The sequence below is a fragment of the Eschscholzia californica genome, unplaced genomic scaffold (genome assembly GCF_041429995.1).
Source record: "Eschscholzia californica isolate CP2 unplaced genomic scaffold, dmEscCali1.0.p SCAF_1, whole genome shotgun sequence".
In the NCBI taxonomy this organism is placed as follows: Eukaryota; Viridiplantae; Streptophyta; class Magnoliopsida; order Ranunculales; family Papaveraceae; genus Eschscholzia; species Eschscholzia californica.
The window spans coordinates 70054758-70074575 of record NW_028238198.1 but is presented as its reverse complement, the minus strand read 5'-3'; the positions used below and the strand labels follow the sequence as shown (position 1 = coordinate 70074575).

Below are 19818 nucleotides of genomic sequence, written 5' to 3'. Positions count from 1 at the left end.
AAACCCGATGGATCTATTGAACGCTACAAAGCACGCTTAGTCGCAAAAGGGTATACCCAAATTGAAGGGTTAGACTACCATGATACTTTTGCTCCGGTAGCTAAACTTGTCACTGTCCGAGTGCTTCTGTCTATTGCCTCCATTAAAGGATGGTCGTTGCATCAACTCGATGTCAATAATGCTTTTTTACAAGGCAATCTCGACGAGGAAGTATTCATGAAACTTCCTCCTGGATTTTCGGCTAAGGGGGAGACACGTGTTTGTCGCTTAAACAAATCACTTTACGGACTCAAACAAGCCTCCCGCCAATGGTTCTCAAAATTCTCTTCTGTCCTTCTCTCCAAAGGATTTCTACAATCTAAATCTGATTACTCATTATTCACTTTTAATTCTGGTTCTATTTCTATATTCGTTCTTGTTTATGTCGATGACATAATCATAACTGGCAATGATGACTCTGCCATTTCTAAATTCAAATTATTTCTTGATACCACATTCTCTCTTAAGGACCTTGGTCGTCTTCAATACTTCCTTGGTATTGAGGTTTCTCGTTCTTCTGAGGGCATTTTTTTTATGTCAAAGGAAATATGCTCTTGATATTATCAAAGATTCCGGATTAACTGCTTCCAAACCTTGTTCTTTTCCCATGGAACAAAAATTACATCTTCGTCCGTCAGATGGTGACCCATTACCGGATCTGACCATCTACCGTCGCCTCATTGGACGTTTACTTTATCTGACAGTCACACGTCCAGATATTGCATATTCAGTTAATAAGCTTAGTCAATTCATGCAGTCACCAAGTCATACTCATCTAGATGCCGCTCATCGCATTGTTCGTTACCTTAAAGGGTCACTCGATAAGGGAATTTTCTTATCCTCCTCTAGTTCCTTACACCTCTCTGGTTATTGTGACTCTGACTGGGCTGGTTGTCCTACTACTAGAAGATCCACCACCGGTTATTTCACAATGCTAGGATCAAGTCCTTTATCTTGGAAGTCCAAGAAGCAACCAACCGTTGCTAAATCTTCGGCCGAAGCCGAATATCGTGCTCTCGCCACAGTTACATGTGAATTACAGTGGCTAAAATATCTTCTTAAAGACTTGGGTTTTGATCACTCATCCCCAATGACTGTTCATTGTGACAATAAAGCGGCTCTTCATATTGCCGACAATCTGGTTTTTCATGAGAGAACGAAGCATATAGAGATTGACTGCCATTTTGTTTGCGAAAGATTGAAAGATAACATCATTTCGACAAAGTTCACACCTACGACGGAGCAATTAGTGGACATATTTACTAAACCGTTGGGTGCGGATCAGTTTCAGAAGCTAATTGGCAAGTTGGGAGTCATTTCCATTACCGCTCCAACTTGAGGGGGAGTATTAGGATCCACTGGATCCTACAAGACCCGGTTCTACTCGGCCAAACGAGTACCCGGTTGAACAAGTCAAGTATAGTTAGGATTAGTATAGTTTGGTTAAGATTTTGTATTTAAAATTCAAATATTTGTAACAACTCTATATATAATTGTATTTACATTAATAAAATCATCAAGAGAATCAGATTCAAACTGATTTCTAAATCTCTCTTCTCTCTCTCGATTATCTCTATCTCTCGGCTATCTATCTTCTCTCTCTCGGCTACCATATATAGTAAAGAGGTATCATCCTCTTCACACATACCAGTGTAACTTTCATAGTATGTTTACTAACTCTTGGAAGAAGTTGAGGCATTTAAAGAACCGTGGTTAAGGTTGTGAGATGAAACAAAAAATTTAATTTGAAGAGATTTTTCTCAAGGAAATGTAGGGTTGAATAGCAAGAACTTACAGAACCTAAACATAACTTTCTATAGGATAAACATTTTGTTTTTCTAGAAGGGTTGACGAATCCCCCGTAGTATCTCGATTTCCAACAAGGCCAACTTTTTCAGATTATAACATCTCGTGGGAACTTACAACATCTCTCCATTTCTTAATAGTATCTCGATTTCCAAGACTTAGTTCTGCGTCCCGAGCGCTTGCAGCAAAATTGAGGGATGACAAAGTCTCAGATAAACTTGAGCCATTAGGAGACACATTCACCATCAATAAAGTTTTTGAGTTTCCACCTGCAAATAGTAGGAGATCAAGAACTCCAAGAGATGTAATAGCCGTGTATCCACAATATTGGAAAGTCGTAAACTAAAAACAAGCTTCTAACATATTCTAAACACAGACAAGAGTTGATCCAAATAAATCCAGACAAGAAAAGGAAATGAATCTTATATTCCTATTAGCAATTAGCATCAAGCGTATTATGATCAGTACAGGGTTGAGGAACAAGATAACATTTGTTAAATGATTGAATCAAATTATATAGCAACAAGATGACCAAGTAACACGATAAAAAAAGGTCCACACAGCTTAAGGAAAAACAGATTACCTATCGAATCTGCCAATAGTTTCGTAAGCCTTGAGTTCTCATATGGAACGATCTCCTTCTTTGAAGTTAAGGAAGCTAAAACATCACCCAAACTACAAGTGAGAATATCAACAGAGTGAGAAAATCCAACTAGATAGCCAGACATATCATCTGATATTATTTTTCAATGTAGGAGATTTTAGTCACATATAAATTAGACAAGTAAGGAACTTACGCAGAAAGAAAGTTCATCACATGTAACATATCAGTTGCATGCTCACCACTGGCCTCTTGTGCGACCAAACATTCACTTCCTGCCAAGTCTACAAGAGAAAGTTTGGTGTACAATGTTTCTCGGGTTATCCAATTGCTGTAGTGTATATGAATAGTGACTACCCTGGACAAAGTACAGCAGAAGAGCCTTATGAGGATAAATGTGGAATGAAGTCAATCAATATGTATATTTGGTTTCACAAGACTAACAACTTATAAAGGAAATGCAGAAAAAATAAACTCTATTTGTTGGTGCAGTATCCAGTGATGGAAGAGAACAAGCATATTTTACCTTGAAAAAGAGAAGTAGTTTGGATTGAAAAGGGGCGAGAGAGGTAACAGAAAATTACAAAATAAAGCAGTATACATAATTCTCCAAAATTATTATCTATCTCTCTCTCCACCAGAATACAGGATTAGAACCATACAAATGAGAGACAGTGGATTTTGATACGTCTGTTCCCCGATTTTGCAGTCCTGCTTAAAGAACTTGAGAAAACTCTATAGGATTTTCGACTTTCTCCTGCGCTATTTCTGTAAAACTAATGAAACACTTAAAAGTGAACAGGCTGAACTTACTGTTTACAGCAGTAAAGACTAAAGAGAGCCTAATTCGTACTCCAAACACCGTTGGAGTCCTGATTTCTTAAGTTGAAACCCAGGAAAAGACTTTGGGAACCCTTTGTTAGGAAAAACCCTTTACTATTACTTGTTTTCAAAGAGATGTAGACTGACTTACAACCTAGAGAGCTTCCCTACTTATAGCATTCCATATACACCCTTCCACTTCTCTAGACAGCAACTAGACAACTCTCACATTACCTAGACACCTAATTAGTAATTTTTAGAATTTAATGTTGTTCGACTAATAGACTAGTGACTTGACTGCTCCAGACCCTAGAAAACTTCTACCATATTCTAGAATCATTTGCATCAGTCCCTCCTTTTTGAAGAAAACTCGTCCTCGAGTTAGTTGTTGCTGCTCCTTCTCCATGATAAGCATATAAATCAGAAACATTAAATGTAGAATGAATTTCTCATGTTCTTTTGGACTCATGCGATAATGCGGCAAACTCGAAAGGCTAGCTTCTGAGACCAAATCAATATGCTGTTGGATACTTCTCGTAGGTGGTAATCCGGTAGATAGATCACTTGGAAATACTTCAACAATTTTTTTTAGTAGTTCTTCAATTTTAGTAGAATGTGTTTGTCGTCGTCGTTCCTTCGCCACTTTCAAAACAAGAGCATATGTTGTCAAATCTGCCTCACACTCTTGTAGAAATGGTTGAATAATCAAAGCACGCTCTTCTTTCTTTTTACCTTTGGGAAAGTCTTCATCTTGCATCGGCGCCAAAACCACTTTAACTCTATTCTTGTAAAAAGCATAAATGTTCTTTTCCTCGAGATGAACTGTTTTTATTATCGTATTGCCATGGTCTACCCAACAATAGATGACAAGCTTCCATCTCAATGACATCACATAAAACCACATCCGAATAATTTTTACCAATAGAGAAAGGAACAAGGCATTGATGGGTTACCTTTACTTCCCCCCCTTTCTTGAACCAGACTACTTTGTATGGTTTTGGATGTGGTTGCATCGCAAGGTTCAGTTTTGTTACCATTTCTTTAGAAACAAAATTCTCACAGCTACCACCATCAATGATAACATTGCAAAGTCGTCCATGTGACGAACACCTTGTTCTAAAGATGTTAGTACGTTGGGGTTTAGCTTCGATAGCTTTAGGTGCTAGCATGGCTCGTCTAACAACTAGAGCTGGCAAATCTTTGTCATCATTAATGCTGCCACCATCGTCGTGAGTAGCTCCAAAGCCCTCAACTTCTTCACTCGATCACTAGTAAATTGGCATCATTCTTTCGACATTCAGCAGACTTATGCCCTTCTTTCCCACACTTGTAGCACTTCATTTTTCCTCCCACATATTTAGATGTAATGTCACGATCTCCCGGATTGAAATCTGGTGTTCCACTTCCTTGATTCTACGCCCTTGGGAGTAAGGTGCTGGTCCAGAACTTTGTGTAAATGAAGGTCCCGTTTCGATCTTTTGGGTTGAGCCACCTTGACCATTATCAGCCCCTATTTGCACTTGCCCTCTGTCCATCTGATTTTGCCGATTATTACGTCTTGTTTGTTGTAATTCAACCTTCATTGTCAACTGAACAACACTAGCCAATGTCCAACAAGGCTGTAACTCGACCCAATTTCTTATATTTGGCCTTAGTCCCATCAAATAACGATGTATAACTTGTGTTTATGATTCGACTAGGTTTACACGAGTCTTTGTTTTGTAGAAATCATTGGTGTACTCCCGAACTGAACGATGTCCTTGCTGAATGGATTGGTATTGTTGAAACAACATACCTTCATAGTTTAATGGAAGAAATTGACTCCGAATCAGCCGTTGCATCTTTGACCATGTCTGAACTCGCTCCTTTCCGGACTGCCTTCTTGTGATTTGTAATTGTTGCCACCAAGAAGATGCATACCCTTTTAATTTAACAGCCACCAATTTGACTTTCTTATTTTCTGGTAGCTCCAAATACTCGAAAATTCTTTCAACCTCATTCAACCAGTCCAGGACTTCTTCTATTTGTTCCTCTCCCGTAAAGTTTGGAATTTCTACTCTCACATGTGGATCCGGATTATGCCGAGTACCCAAATTGAAAGGAGGGTGTCTTTCATAAGGCCGATCTTCAACTTCTTCGTCTGAAGATTCTTCTACATGGTGTTGTGTTTGTACCCTTGCTCGATCTGGTCGTCTTCTCCGATGATAAGTTTGTTGAAATATGTTGGTACGTTGCTCTCTTTGTTCCGTATTAGTCACATTACGAGGCCCAAAGATTCCAGCTTGCTCAAGGCGATCACAAAGTTGTGTAAGTTACTCTTGAAGCATCTCCACATCTTCTTTTGTAGCCATATTACTTGTTGCTAGATTTGTTTCGGTACTTCCTTGCGTTTGCTCCAAGTTATTACACCGCCCTGCCATAGATTCGCAAAATCACAAATCTAGCGTGGCTCCGGTACCACTTAATGAAACACTTAAAGTGAACAAGCTGAACTTACTGTGTACAGAAGTAAAGAGAGCCTAATTCGTACTCCAAACACCGTTAGAGTCCTAATTTCTTAAGTTGAAACCCAGGAAAAGACTTTGGGAACCCTTTGTTAGGAAAAACCCTTTACTATTACTTGTTTTCAAAGAGATGTAGACTGACTTACAACCTAGAGAGCTTCCCTACTTATAGCATTCCATATACAAGCCTTCCACTTCTCTAGGCAGCAACTAGACAACTCTCACATTACCTAGACACCTAATTAATATTTAGAATTTAATGTTGTTTGACTAATAGTCTAGTGACTTGACTGCTCCAGACCCCAGAAAACTTCTACCATATTCTAGAATCATTTGCATCAAAAACCATCTGCGAATCCCATGCCAACTTTAGGTATATTGCTGAAAGATTCAGGCAGCAAATCCCTTACCTATATAAAGCATACCAAGACTAGGAACTAAGATTAGCTAATGACTGGAAAGGCGCACTACAACGCATAAAGTGCAAGTGAACACAAACCTGCTTATTTTGGAGCTCAAACATTGTGATGTAAAAGTTGAACCGAGAAGTTGAAGTTGTATCCGAATTTGATAAATCAAATAGCTCCTCAAAACAAAACACAGTACATACTACAATCTACAAATACCCGCAGCCGGACCAGCGGCACATAATACTGAGGTGCTGTTTGTTAGTTTTTTATAATCTGAAATCTGAATGATCTACATGTAGTTTTAGTTGTTTTGCATTCTTCTATCCCTCTAATGGGTTTAGATCTGAAAACAAGTATTTCTATCGAACGTAAGTGTTTTCAACAAAAACAACAAGTCTGAATAAGAGAAGAAATCTAATTTTAAAATCAGAATCTATTCGAGAGATAACTGCATATAAGAACTCAAAGTTTACAAGTAAATTACACATAAGAAGTCAAATTCAGATTCAGCTTTATAGAAAAACAAACAGCACCTGAGCCTCCTAACCATCTAAAGTTTTGTGCTAAAGACGACTTTTGACTCATACTACAAAGTACAAACAAAAATGTTATAAAATATATATCAGGCTCGTGAAAACATCAAATCCTTTGGTTTTCCAACCCAACCCTCTTGTTTTGTTGTTCATTCTTGCACCACTTTCGGCCCAATTTGTAGTCAAAGCAACATCTCAATCATAGAATCCTATACTTACAAACACCATCCCTCTCTCTACTCAAAAGATAGAGTTTTCACATAAAACCCTCGTCTTGCCTATCCTCTAATAAGGGTAATATATAAATCAGGAAAAATCTACTTATGAATATCTCCAAGATATGAAAGGATTGGATATGCTAAGGATTTGGGTCGTTTCCATAGTTACGTTATTTCTCGTTATTTGTTTCCATCTATTGTAGTATTGTTTTATTATAAATAAACATGGAGGTATATGGTTTTCCTCAACCAAAACCTAAATCTTTCATGGTATCGGAGCCTAGAAAACTCTAACAAGTAGAGTTTCGATCCTATTTAGCTTCCGCTTAACCGGCGGCGGTAGCCGCTATGACTACCGTCCGCCGGAATCATAGTTATTTTTTCTCCTTTATTGTCTTTTCTAATTTTTTAATTAGCTTAGTTCATACTTCTCAATAAATTTAGTCAAAGTTTACCGTCGAAGTTTTTTTTTTAATGTTTTTCAATAATATTCAATGGTGGCGACTCTAGTTACTAATATTATAGTAACTGTGGATTTTAAGGTTTATATTATCAAGAAAGAAAGTTCATCCACAATGACAAATCTTTTCTGTGCTTGGAGTATATAATAATGATAGATAGGTTATTTATAATGAAAAAGGGGTTCATGGATGTTTTAAGAGTTAAATTGGTGTTGAAGTAAGTTTGAGTTAATTCAATTTTGGTGCAAGTTCGATATCCGTAAAGGGCAGATTTCGCCGATCGATAATATCGGCTGTAATTGTTATCGTTGTTTGGAGTGCAAGGTTAATGCCTCCAGTTTGTGTTTTTGCTTACTTTATCAGCAAAAATTGGTTGTATTTTTGCCGTGAGCCTCTGAATCCGTTGTGATTAAGCTCATTAAGTGCAAAGGGTTTTGAATCTAGTGTGGTTTAGCCCGTGTCTTTTAAATGGTCTCTGAATCCAGTGTGATTATGTCATGTTTGTTCGTTATTACTGCCGTAATATTCATACCGATCTACACCAAATAAAAGTTTGTTCATCAATGTATTCCATGATTGCCTTACTGAAGAATTTGTAGAAGAATGGTTTCATCAAGTTTCGTCTCATGGATTTATTTTCCAAATTGAACTTTCACTTTGAACCTCCGTTCAATTTGCGGGAGGGTAATAAGGGCAATATATAAATCAGGAAAAATCTACTTATGAATATCTCCAAGATATGAAAGGATTGGATATGCTAAGGATTTGGGTCGTTTCCATAGTTACGTTATTTCTCGTTATTTGTTTCCATCTATTGTAGTATTGTTCTATTATAAATAAACATGGAGGTATATGGTTTTCCTCAACCAAAACCTAAATCTTTCATCCTCTACTTTACCTGCCAGTCTGGTGCATCTAACCCACAAGCAATCTGGCATCTACAACTACATTTCATTTCCACGAATCACTTTCTAACACCCACAGTACTTAATAGTTCTTTCTAAGTTTTAATAAATATCAAACCACCCATAGTGTGTGTTTTCCCAGAATGAGTTTGCCCATAAGCAAATGTGGAAACATTATATCCATCCATTGCTGACTGTACAAATGGCTGAACATCATGGAACAGCTCCCCTGCATGTAAAAACATCAGCAAACAGGTAAGTTGAGAAAAATATGCATATACTAATACACATGCAAGCGAGACATGAGAAAAAGATGAACTTCACGCAGCCAAAATCTAGCCTTCTTTTTCTTTTAATTTCCTGTTTCCTTTTCCCCTTTCTTACTTTTCGCCTTGTTTTAGTATCTATGAGAAAGATCTTTCCTGTGCTAAATAGAGGAGGCTCTTGGCAGTTAAGCGTGAAAGGTCAAGCTGTGGAGATTGGAGACCTCGCAAAAGATATCCCATTTAACTTCTCATATTATAAGAGAGACCATAGACTTAGCAGTTCTTCGGCCAAGGTGCTGCGTATATGTAAAATGCATAGTTTAGGCCTTTAAGGTACTATAGACTTTTATCTTTTTAATACTTTTAAGCTGTAATTTTCTTGCCATCCATCAGAAAAGAGGCCAAGTACAAAGTCGTCCAACATAAAGTATGATATAATTTTAGGTATCTTATTCTCTTACCTTGTCCCACATGAGGCCCATAAACCCTATCAAATTCGATATCTTTCTTTGGGTTGGAGAGAGAACTATCACCAGTTTCGACGCGTAAGGTAAAATCATCAGGAAATTCAACAACGGATGGGCCCTCATCCTCAAAAAGTGGTCTTGTGCGACAATACACCTTTATGTTTGCTGACATCACCAATGCAGGTTTCAAGAACAAAATGTCTAAGCAGATCTCAAAAATAGATTAGAACCTAGAGCTGATCAACTATATCTCACAAGATCAAGTAACATATGATATAGAACAGAAAAGAAGTACAACATCACAAGAAATTTTGGTACCTTTGGCTGTCAACAAGTCATCGTATAACCTTTTCTTTTTACGGATAAGTGGAGATATTCTAGCCTCAGTCTCAAGTGAAACTTGATCTGAAATTCAATGACATTTATTCATAGTCCAAAATGGTGATCACTCAAAAACATCATGACCCTTACAGGCGAACTGCTCAAGGAGACAAGGTCTTTAACCATCTCAAGACACGATTTCAATACACAGTTTAAATGATGAAATAGAACCTAATATTATCTCATAAAGCACCTACTTTCAGATGGAAATAGAAAGTTTAAATATTAAAGAGAGGGAAAATTGGTGTAGCATGCTAGTCAGACTCAGAAGCTTCATTTAATCTGTAAAGCATAAAAACGGTAGTCGTAACATCAAGACAGTAATAAGCATTTGTGAACACACTGAACTAACTCGCCTAGATAAGAGGGAATGAGCGTTGGGCCCAAAATATAAACCCAGTCCATGACCGGGTTTATATGTAAACCCAGTCCAAAGTGTCAGCCGCCCACGAGAAATTACCGTGACCCCCTCGATTTTCCATCAAATTTACGGAAGCTGCCATCCAGAAATTTACGGAATTGCCACTCTGAAAAATACGGGATTCTCCACTCCGAATTTTACTTTCTCTCTCTACTGTTTTACTTTCTCTCTCTAATTCTCTTTCCAGATTTATTTCTCTTTATTTATTTAACCAAATCCTAATTTCTCTCCTAATTTAACCAATTTTTAACTAATTTAGATTTTCTCTAATTCCTATTCTCTCTCAAATCTCAACAAATTCCTCTCTTTTCAAAATTTTCTCTTCAATCTAAACAAATTTTTCCAGATTGGTTCAAAATTCTTTCTTTTTTTTTATGTTTGAAGGCGACCTTCGCCGGAGAAGAAGATGAGGTGGCGAGAAGATGAGGTGGTAGAGAGAGGTGATAAGATGAAGGAGCCTTTTTTTATAGCATCTTCTAAAATTAGAAGCCCCTTAGCAATAAAAACGAAACATAAAAGTCAATCTTATTTGACTAGTTTTAAGAAAAGTCTTTATTCCGCGGAGAATTTTCTTTATTCCCCAAAGCCGCGACCATGAAGTTTCACACTCATTAAATTATCTTCTAATGAGTGAAATAATTATTGCTAATGTTGAGTTGGATAATGACTTGTGCAGCTGCATAGATATAACTCAATCACAATCCTGGATCATTCAAACTAATTTTACAATTAATCAGAACCCTCGTTCAACGTGTGGATCCACTCAATGGCTGATTCAAGAGTGGTAGCTCTTTCTTATTCAAGCTCGATTCCTCTCCCTCCCAAGTCCGACCAATCTTTTCTAGAGTGAATGAGCGTTGGGCCCAAAACTGGGCCCAAAATATAAACCCAGTCCATTACCGGGTAAATATGTAAAACCCAGTCCAAAGCGTCAGACGCACACTGGAAATTACCGTGAACCCTCGATTTTCCATCAAATTTACGAAAGCTGCCACCTAGAAATTTACGAAATTGCCACTCTGAAAAATCACGGGATTCTCCACTCCGCGTTTTACTTTCTCTCTCTACTCTTTTACTTTCTCTCTCTAATTCTCTTTCCAGTTTATTTCTCTTTATTTATTTAACCAAATCCTAATTTCTCTCCTAATTTAACCAATTTCTAACTATTTAACCAAATCCTAATTTCTCTCTCCAATTCTTATTCTCTCTCTAATCTCAACAACTTCCTCTCTTTTTAAAATTCTCTCTCCAATCTGAACAAATATTTCTCTTTAAATTTCTTTCTCCAATTGGTTCAAAATTCTTTCTTTTTTTTCCAGATTTGTTTCTTATCTCAAATTTTGAATTTTTCCAGATTGGTTCAAATTTCGAATTTTTCCAGATTGGTTCAAATTTTTAATTTTTCACTCCAACTTTCCAGATTTATTAATTCAACCAATTCCAAATTTTTCTCAAATTTTAACCAATTTCTAACTAATTTCGATTTTTCTTGGTTATCTAGTAAACACTTTTGTAGTGAGAATTTTCTTGTGTACCGGAAATTGTTTGATTTAATGGGAATTTCTATTGTATACTAGACACTTTTGTGTTGGAAATTTTTTGGTTTAGCGGAAACTCTAATTTACTTGAAATTTTCACAAAGAATAGACACTTTTGCAGTGAGAATTTTCTTGTGTACTGGAAATTTCTCTTGTGTAGTAGACACTTTTGTGCTGGAAATTTTCTGGTTTAGCGGAAACTGGTTAATTTACTGAGAATTTTCACAAAGAATAGACACTTTTGTGCTAGGAATTTTCTGGTTTACCAAAAACTGTTTAATTTACTGAGAATTTTCTTGTGCACTAGACACCTTTGTACTACGAATTTTCTGATTTACCAGACACTGTTTAATTTACTGGGAATTTTCTTGTGTACTATACACTTTTGTACTGCGAATTTTCTGGTTTACCGGAAACTGTTTAATTTACTAAGAATTTCTTGTGTACTAGACACTTTTGTGCTGGGAATTTTCTGGTTTACTAGAAACTGTTTATTTTACTGTAGATATTCTTGTGTACTAGACACTTTTCGAATTTCTCTCTAGATTTTTCCTATTTTCCATCCCTCTAAATTTTATTCTTTTTTCATATTTTCTCTCCCAAATTTTCTCTCTCCAATCTTACTACTTTCCTTTTCTCAAAAAGATAGAGATGGCAAGAATATAAGAGGTGAGAATATAATCGATTTCAAAATATTTATAGGGAGAGAGAAAATTTACATACAATTTACATATCTTCTTCCTTTGTTTTTCAAAAAATATTTACAGAATTTTTTTGAGAGAGATATTAGATTTAGAAAGAGAGAGGAAGAAGATAATCAACTTCCTAAGATTAGTTTAGACAGAGAGGGGGGGAGTTTTTAGAGAGAGAGGGAGGAATATTAATTTAGAGAGATATAGAAGAATAATCAGCGGGATGCTTAATTTTCAAAAATCTGGCGGGAGGCTTAATTACTTTAGATGAAATCTTTCACAAATATGGGCGGGAGGCTTAATTTTCGCCAAAACTTTATCTAAAATTTTCAAAATTTGAACGAAATAGGGAAGAACCATCGATTTTGAGAAGGTTTTAGAGAGAGAAACAAAAGGAAACAGAGTATTTTGTGGGATTTAGAGATATTTGTAAAGATTTTGAGAGATTTGGGGGTTTAATTAATGTTAAATTCAGCCTAGGAATTAAATGCTCCCTCTCCATCACGCTGAACACGTCAGAAAACAACAGGAAACAAGAGTGTTTCCATTGGAGGGGCAAAACATGTATAATTTTTTTGAAAAACAGAAAATTCTTAGCTGTCCTTGACATTTGGACCTAAAACGCATTTCGGTCCGAGTTTGGGCTGAACGCGTATTGATGGGCCAAAATTTGGACCATTCCCTCATTTTTTGTCTTTTCTATTCATTACTGGCCATTTCATCTTCATCTTCATCAAACGTGTGAATCTACTCAATAGGTGATTCAAGGGCAATACCTCGCCCTCAATCAAACTCTATTCATCTCCCTCCCACCAATCAAACTCTATTCATCAGTTGCCCAAAAATTCGGTCGGTTAAGTTTATCTCGATCGTTTTCGCCCACTTTTGTTCTTCGTTGATTAAATGTGTCCAAGTTTCTTGTGTAATTCTTAAAATTTTCCTGGATTCAATCTTACATTCAGACGACTAACTGTATTGGGATTTTAACTTGATTGAGGTAAATATGTTATTTTTTTCTTTCTTCCATTATTGTTACTCTTCAGTTATTCATTTTATATGTTCAACCCTTACTGTTACTCTTCCTATAATATACAAATACTACTTTGGTTGAACTCACTCTCACTCTAGACTTAATTTGGACGGTTGAATGAGATCATGGTGAGTAAGTCATCTCGTACCTCAAACCCCCCTTGTACCCAAAACCCTTGGTCTCCAAACCAGCGTCTCTTTGCCTCTCTATCAATTGATCCCAAAACCCTTGGTTCTCTAAAATTCGAAGAATCTTTGTTGTCTCATCTACCCTCTCTCAACGATCAAACCCGAAATATGTTCCTAATCCCTGCAAAATGGAGATTTGATGTCTACTTTGCTTAGTTCATTCTCTTTCTTGGGGTTCGTTGTCTAATTAGATTTTATCGAACAACTTTGTGGGGGAATTGTCGAAGAGATTTCCAAAGCCTGACAAATTGAAGGACTTTTAAGTTTGTATACTTGCTAATCTAAAGCTGCGTTGTTTCTGCGATTTGTTTGAACAAAAAAATCGCTCGGTAATGGTTGTCTGATTGGTTTAGATTATTCGATTATCACTTATTTTTTTAGTCATATTTTTCTTTAGATAGTTTGCTTCAGATCTCAGTAGGATTAGGTAATGGTTGTCTCTTTAGATATTGATATTGATATATATTTTTTAACGATTCATTTACATGTATAACTAGATGGTGGCGACGAATCATGCAGAGATGAATAAAAGAATTCAGGTAGGCTCAACATTATCAAGATATGGATTCACATCTTTCTAGATTTCATTACATTGGGTTTGTACACTTCCTTTTTTTTTTCAGCAAATAGATTTTGAATCTTACTGGAATACTTATGAGAAAACTTTTTCAAATCTGAATTCACATCTTTAACTCTATTTCTTCCTTTACTTTCTCTCTCCAAATGTAGTTTTTCCTCTAATAGGTGAGGTGGTGATCGTTTATGAGCGGAAGGTTAAGCTTTTCTACGGTAATTAAGCTTCAATTTTCATGTTTCTTATAAATCTCATTGTCAGATGATGTTACTTGATAACTGGTATATTATTTCAAATTCAACAAGTTAAATTTCGTTCTTAATTTCTGCATATTTTAGTCAGTCCTTGAGTGAAGCATGGAAAGTGAATACAATTCTAAATCCAACCATACAGAGAAGATATGCAAAATCAAAGCTTGCATATCTCTACAAAGCACTGGATTGGATTCATTTAGGGTTTGGGTAAGTAAGAATTAATGAAGCTAGGGAAAACCGTAGTGTTTTTAGAATTCGATTTCATGGAACTATACAGATTATGAAGTTTCAGTACATTGAAACCCTTAATCTGCCTTCATGAAAGAAGGCAAATGGAACCATGAATCTGCCTTCGCGCGTTATGTCTTTGCCTTCCTGCGTTATCTCTTTCCACTCTTCCTGCCAGTTACAGACTCTTCATTTCTTCGCGTGTTACAAAATTTATGGCAATCACTTCCCTAGATCAGGGTTTAGGGTTTATAGACTCTTCATCTCTTCGTCAAAACAGAAAGGTATAATCTTCTCCGGGTGTTAAAATCTTCATCCTATTTTGATATTAATTTCAAGTACATCTAAGCTTCTCTAACTCATCTAGATATTCTTCTCAACTTGATGTGGTTTCTAAAATTTAATTTGTCCAGTTCCACGCCTATTATAAATTTGCAGCATTGAGTGTCTAGTTGGATTGATTTCTTCAGATTAGACTCCCCATAAGTATTCGATCCTAGGTTTTTTTCTCTAATAATTGCGCTCACAAATTTGGGTTCTCTTTAGGTTTATTAGCAAGAGCTTAAAATCGTCACTTGATCATTTATGTTCTTTAGTTGGATATGGGTTGTGGGTCTGGTTAGGTTTTCACTATTTTGGGTGTTTGTTTTGATCAATCATAACTTGTCTGAGCTGCAAATTTTGTATCTACCCATCTAATTTAGAAAAAATGAAGTTTGGTGTGATGAAACAAGGACTGAGAACTACGATTGCCTCAGGCATTTCTCTTTCTTTAGGGTATCAACTTTTATAAAATCATGGGTTACTTTTGTATTATCATGATCAATCACCATGTGTGAGATCTGTTTAGTTTTTGGAAGAACTCATCTGATACCTATCTAACCAACCAACAGATGGGTTTACTGGATTTCAGTGTATGTTTATTTTCTTTTATCATTCTCATATTTTGGTCACTAATTGCTTACATAGAAAGGAACATTTAACTTCTATGAATCATTAAGTAGAACTAGATGACTTAGCTTTGGTAATACTGATGTGTTTGTATCATCAGGGCTATAGGTACTTCAAGTGGTATTGGTTCTGAAACTGCATGTGTTCTTGTGACGCGTGGAGTTTATGTAGTCATAGGAGTCGGGACTATATTGGCTGGTGAGGATGTCAAAGAAGCAATAGTGAAGGAAACTCAGACTGCTAAAGTGATATAATGGAGGTATCTTAGCTCAATGGCATCAGTGAGAAAGTTTGCTTCGGATCGGAGTTCAATTCTCTGGCTTTGCATTGAATCTTCTTATGTAAGAAAACTGATGCATTTCTGATCCGGGTCGTTTAATTTGCACTGTTTTACTTGTTTTCAGAACGGGTTTTCAATACAGTTGTGATTGCTTAGGGTTCAAAGTTTACACCTTTTCTTCAAGAAGTTATTCAAGATTTTATTGAGGAATCTAAGTCATTGTCTATTCATCTGAACAGGAAAGAGTGCAAATAACTGCTAATTCACTTCATCCAAGGGCTATAATTACCAACCGTCTTCGGCATCATAGCATTGTAAGTGTTGTTTACTTTGTTTGGAAAAATTCACAGTAACATGGTATTATTTGTTGCACTATGAGAAACATTTATTGTTTCTTCTATATTTTTTGAATATGTATGAACTGTATCTTCCATTTTACATGCATTTGAAGGTGAGAGCTCTTCTTTTTTTTTGCTTTGTTTTAGGTTCAGGAGTGTTTGTATAGGACATCTATCTATTTGGTGAGCCTATATGAATGAAGCACTCAAACCCAAGGATGCCGCCTCTTAGAATATATATAATGGCGATCCTACAACAAAACTGCATAAAAACGGTATAGCTTCGTCTTTGGCTCTTTTTAAATTTGTGATTACTTGACAAGCTGCTGATACTCTTGCTAACCCCAGTGCAGTTTTAAGTCTATAGTTACTCAACAGATTAGAATGGTGAACTATTTTGAAGACATACAAGTTGTCACAGCGAAGGTGGGAGAGATTTAATTCTTTTTCTTATAAAAAAATTTACATTGTTAGATTTGTTCATAAAAAATTAGATACAACGATTTTCATACATAATTACATAAGTTAAACTATGTACCTCAGGGTTTCGAATTACCATCTCTTTGCCATTCTGAACACTTTTTATGGTGTTTGAGCTTATGCTTGGTTTCCTTTCTTAATTAGCTTGGTTTCATTTTTATTGACAATAATATTTGTTGTGTTTGTTACATATTATAGTTTGAGTATTGAGTAACTTATGGTTTCAATTTTTTTTTGGATGGATCATGTTCCTTCATTTTCTTTGTTTAACTTTACATAAATATTGACACTTTCTTCGGATGGGCTGTTTTCTTTAATATTGGGTCCTCTATAAAAGCATAGTATTTGAAATTATATATGACCCTTTTCAACCTTATTTGTATAGCAAGGTAAAAAGTGATTTAGTGTTGCTGACCCCTTCTATATTAAGTGTTTTTCTTTTAGTAATTTAATCTATGGAGTTACTGATGCATTTATAACAATATTTAGAAGGTGAGGAACACAGTGGGCCTTTTTTTGTTATTCAACTACTACAAATATGTGCATCTTCTATTGAAAAATCAACATACTCCAGCTTCACACATAATTTATACTTCTTGGGCTAATTATGCTCCTTCTATTGGCAGGTGATCCCAAATTGAGTTGGACAAGGCTTGATTCAGATGAGGTATTCTTCAATTGATCAATAATGTTTATCATAGTTGTTTTTGGTTTTCTTACGTTATTTATAAACATTTAGTTAGACTCTCTAAATGTTGTTCGACACTTACGTAAATAACCTGACTTTATGTGAAATATTGTACCTTAGTTTTTGGTGACTGCTCTGTCATAGTCAGTGTGTGAGTCGCCTATGGTGTTGGAAGAGTAGAATTTGTTACACTCATATATTCTAGAGACACTTTCAACAACAAAAAATGTATTTTATAGACAAGCATAACCGAATAAATCATATAAATTGCACACAAAGTATATCAACACATAGTTAACTCACTTAATATTAATTAAAATACATTGGAACAATACAATTTATAACGGGCTAATTTGTAGGTTATGCTTCTCTTTATGTTGACTCAGAACCTATATTTTATATATAATCGAGATTCTTTGCTATATTATACCATCCATTGAAAAGCCTTGAGTGCAGGATATTTCTCATCGGTTCTATCTTAAGCCAACAAGAGGTAAGTTCATTTTCTAAATTTAATATTCTTCTTTTCATGGTTTAATGATTTTGGCAGTTTTGTTGTTTAAATGATTACACCGTGAATACAAGACATTGGATCACAAGTTGCTCGACTTAGAAATACCTACAATACCTATTGTTGGTTTACAAGTACTTTTTTTTCAGACACGAATGAATCTCTTATTTGTCTTTCAATTTAGGAGATCAATAAAACAGTTTTATTCCTACAATTTTCTTCATTTCATTTGGTTCTTTCATTTCAATTCTTGTGGGTTTACTGATTTTTGCCCTAATTTGAATTCAGTTTCTGTCTTACAAATTTGACCACTGTTTCTTCAATTTTTCGGCTCAACCAAGTTATATTCTTTGATATATGCTACTATTCACTGCATTCTCTTGGGTTAAGAGAATATCATCTGTTATGCTTTTCTCTTCAAGTAAATGGAACACAGGGTCAAAGAATATCATCCTTTATGTTGCCTTCGAAGATCAGCGACTTCTCTATTCAAAACAATGAAGATTAATTGTAGTGATGGTGAAGAAAAAAGATGAAGACTGCTTCTCTGTTAGAGCTTCTGCAGAAAACTTATGCATGTTAGTTTAGGTTTTTAGAATTTTCGCCTTTGTTGCATTTTTGTTTTCTACGGTTGAATTTGTTTTGAATTGGTTGTTCTAATGGTAGGTTTGATTCGTTGGAGATATCATTAATGGAGACATATCCACCCTAGGTTGTGCGTGAAGAGCTTTTGGTGAAGTTAGGGCTTACGAATCGAAAACTACAGTTAGAAGAGCCACTGAGAGGGGGTATACCAAATCTCAATATGGGATTTGATAACTTGCTGCTTGGTGCCTTGGAACCACAGTTGGTAGTGTTTATGGTTGTTTTTTATTTTGTCGCTTATATAATTTCTTAATGTTGAATTTCTCCCAATCTGAACCGTTTTACCATTTTGTACCTTTTGACAAGGTTGAATATATAGTTAGGCTTTTTTTTTGCATATGAGTGTCGATGAAGTTGGGTGATATAGAAGATCAAAATCACAGTGGTTGCTAGAGAAGGTTGTGGTCGTCGATGAAGTGTGTTGGTTGCCTCAGATGTTGATAATGAAGAAGAAGATTTTTTTTTTTACTTATTTAGTTATTCAAGTATCATTTTTGGCATTGAAAACAAGAAAGTGCATCTTTTTTATTTTTATTCGTAAATCATTGTGTATCGCTTGATCCTTTTTGTTCTTTTAGGTTTGAACAAGGTCTTCTTTTATTTTCTGATATCTATTATATAAAGCACAATGGTGTTCTTTGAGTTGTACCGTCGATTTATCTCTGAGATATTCACGTCTGTCGGATTTTCATCTTGAATTTTATAATCTAACGACTTGAATTGAATTGGAAAACCACAAAATATTAACGCAACGGAAATGCTAGGTTCAAAAGTAAATTTGACGATTTTTATGCCGAAATGATGTGGTAAATGACCAACGAAGCTTTTATCGAACTACTGAAAACTTTCAAAGAGAACTGAAATTGATCCTTCAGTGATGAATGTGCTAATAGATTTTTTTTTTCGTGAAATTAAGATAGGACGTAAATTATTTGATCAGATGCAACAAAGCTTTTACTATAAATACGTCTTGGTTGATATGCATGCTAGACATGGTTCACTTGTGGATGCCAGAAGAGCTATCAGTGTTATGACTGAACACAATATGATTTCTTACATTGCCCGAAGGGTATGCGCGCGCGCGAGCAAAAGCTTTGTGAGTCACTTAATCTATTTCACAAGATGAGGTTTTCGATCAATCCTTAACATTTGTTAATCTTCGTGGGGTTTCAGTTTCTCTATCCACCGTGGATTTGAGAAAGCAATTCATGGCCTTATTGGAGTGTAATATTTGAAGTTTCTTCTAAGTGTTTCTCTATTAATTATGAAGGATTTGTGATCAAGAAGATGAGTGGAAGAGATATTGTAATTTGGGATGTCATGGTTTTTCAAGGAAGCACTCAAACTGTTCTTAGAATTGTCTGTTTCGAGAATCAAACCCAATAGTTCACAATCGCTCCTCTTGTAACTGCAGGCTGCAGCTAGTAACCTGGATATATTTTTTGGAACAGTACATTGGGAGGGAGCCCAGGCCCTATTAAATTTACCCCAGGATCTATAACTCATAGCTTTCACTTCCAATGAGAATCGAACTTGGGACCTCCTGGATATTCTCATACACAGTCAGCAGTTCCATAACCAGCTCAT

General features: G+C 35.8%; 2 long non-coding RNA genes across 8 annotated transcripts in view; one reads left to right on the top strand and one right to left on the bottom strand.

Annotated features, from left to right (window-relative positions):
* Positions 1-13245, bottom strand: part of LOC147568714 (uncharacterized) — a 68836-nt gene extending 55591 nt beyond the window's left edge. Inside the window, exon 1 of the long non-coding RNA XR_015231088.1 lies at positions 13182-13245. This is a non-coding gene — a long non-coding RNA (uncharacterized LOC147568714). The remainder of the gene's footprint in view (positions 1-13181) is intronic.
* LOC147568713 (uncharacterized) lies at positions 12788-18794 on the top strand. Of its 7 annotated transcripts, XR_015231108.1 has the most exons (10): positions 13074-13611; positions 13780-13821; positions 14012-14071; positions 15390-15630; positions 15809-15883; positions 16055-16182; positions 16256-16333; positions 17014-17054; positions 17532-18164; positions 18253-18794. It is a non-coding gene; the product is annotated as an uncharacterized LOC147568713 (long non-coding RNA). The 7 variants fall into 7 exon arrangements; XR_015231106.1 differs by lacking the exon at positions 13074-13611 and adding an exon at positions 12788-13061 and having other exon boundaries at positions 17014-18164; XR_015231109.1 differs by lacking the exon at positions 13074-13611 and adding an exon at positions 12788-13061 and having other exon boundaries at positions 13780-13878; positions 17014-18164.
* Positions 18795-19818: the final 1024 nt, after the last annotated feature.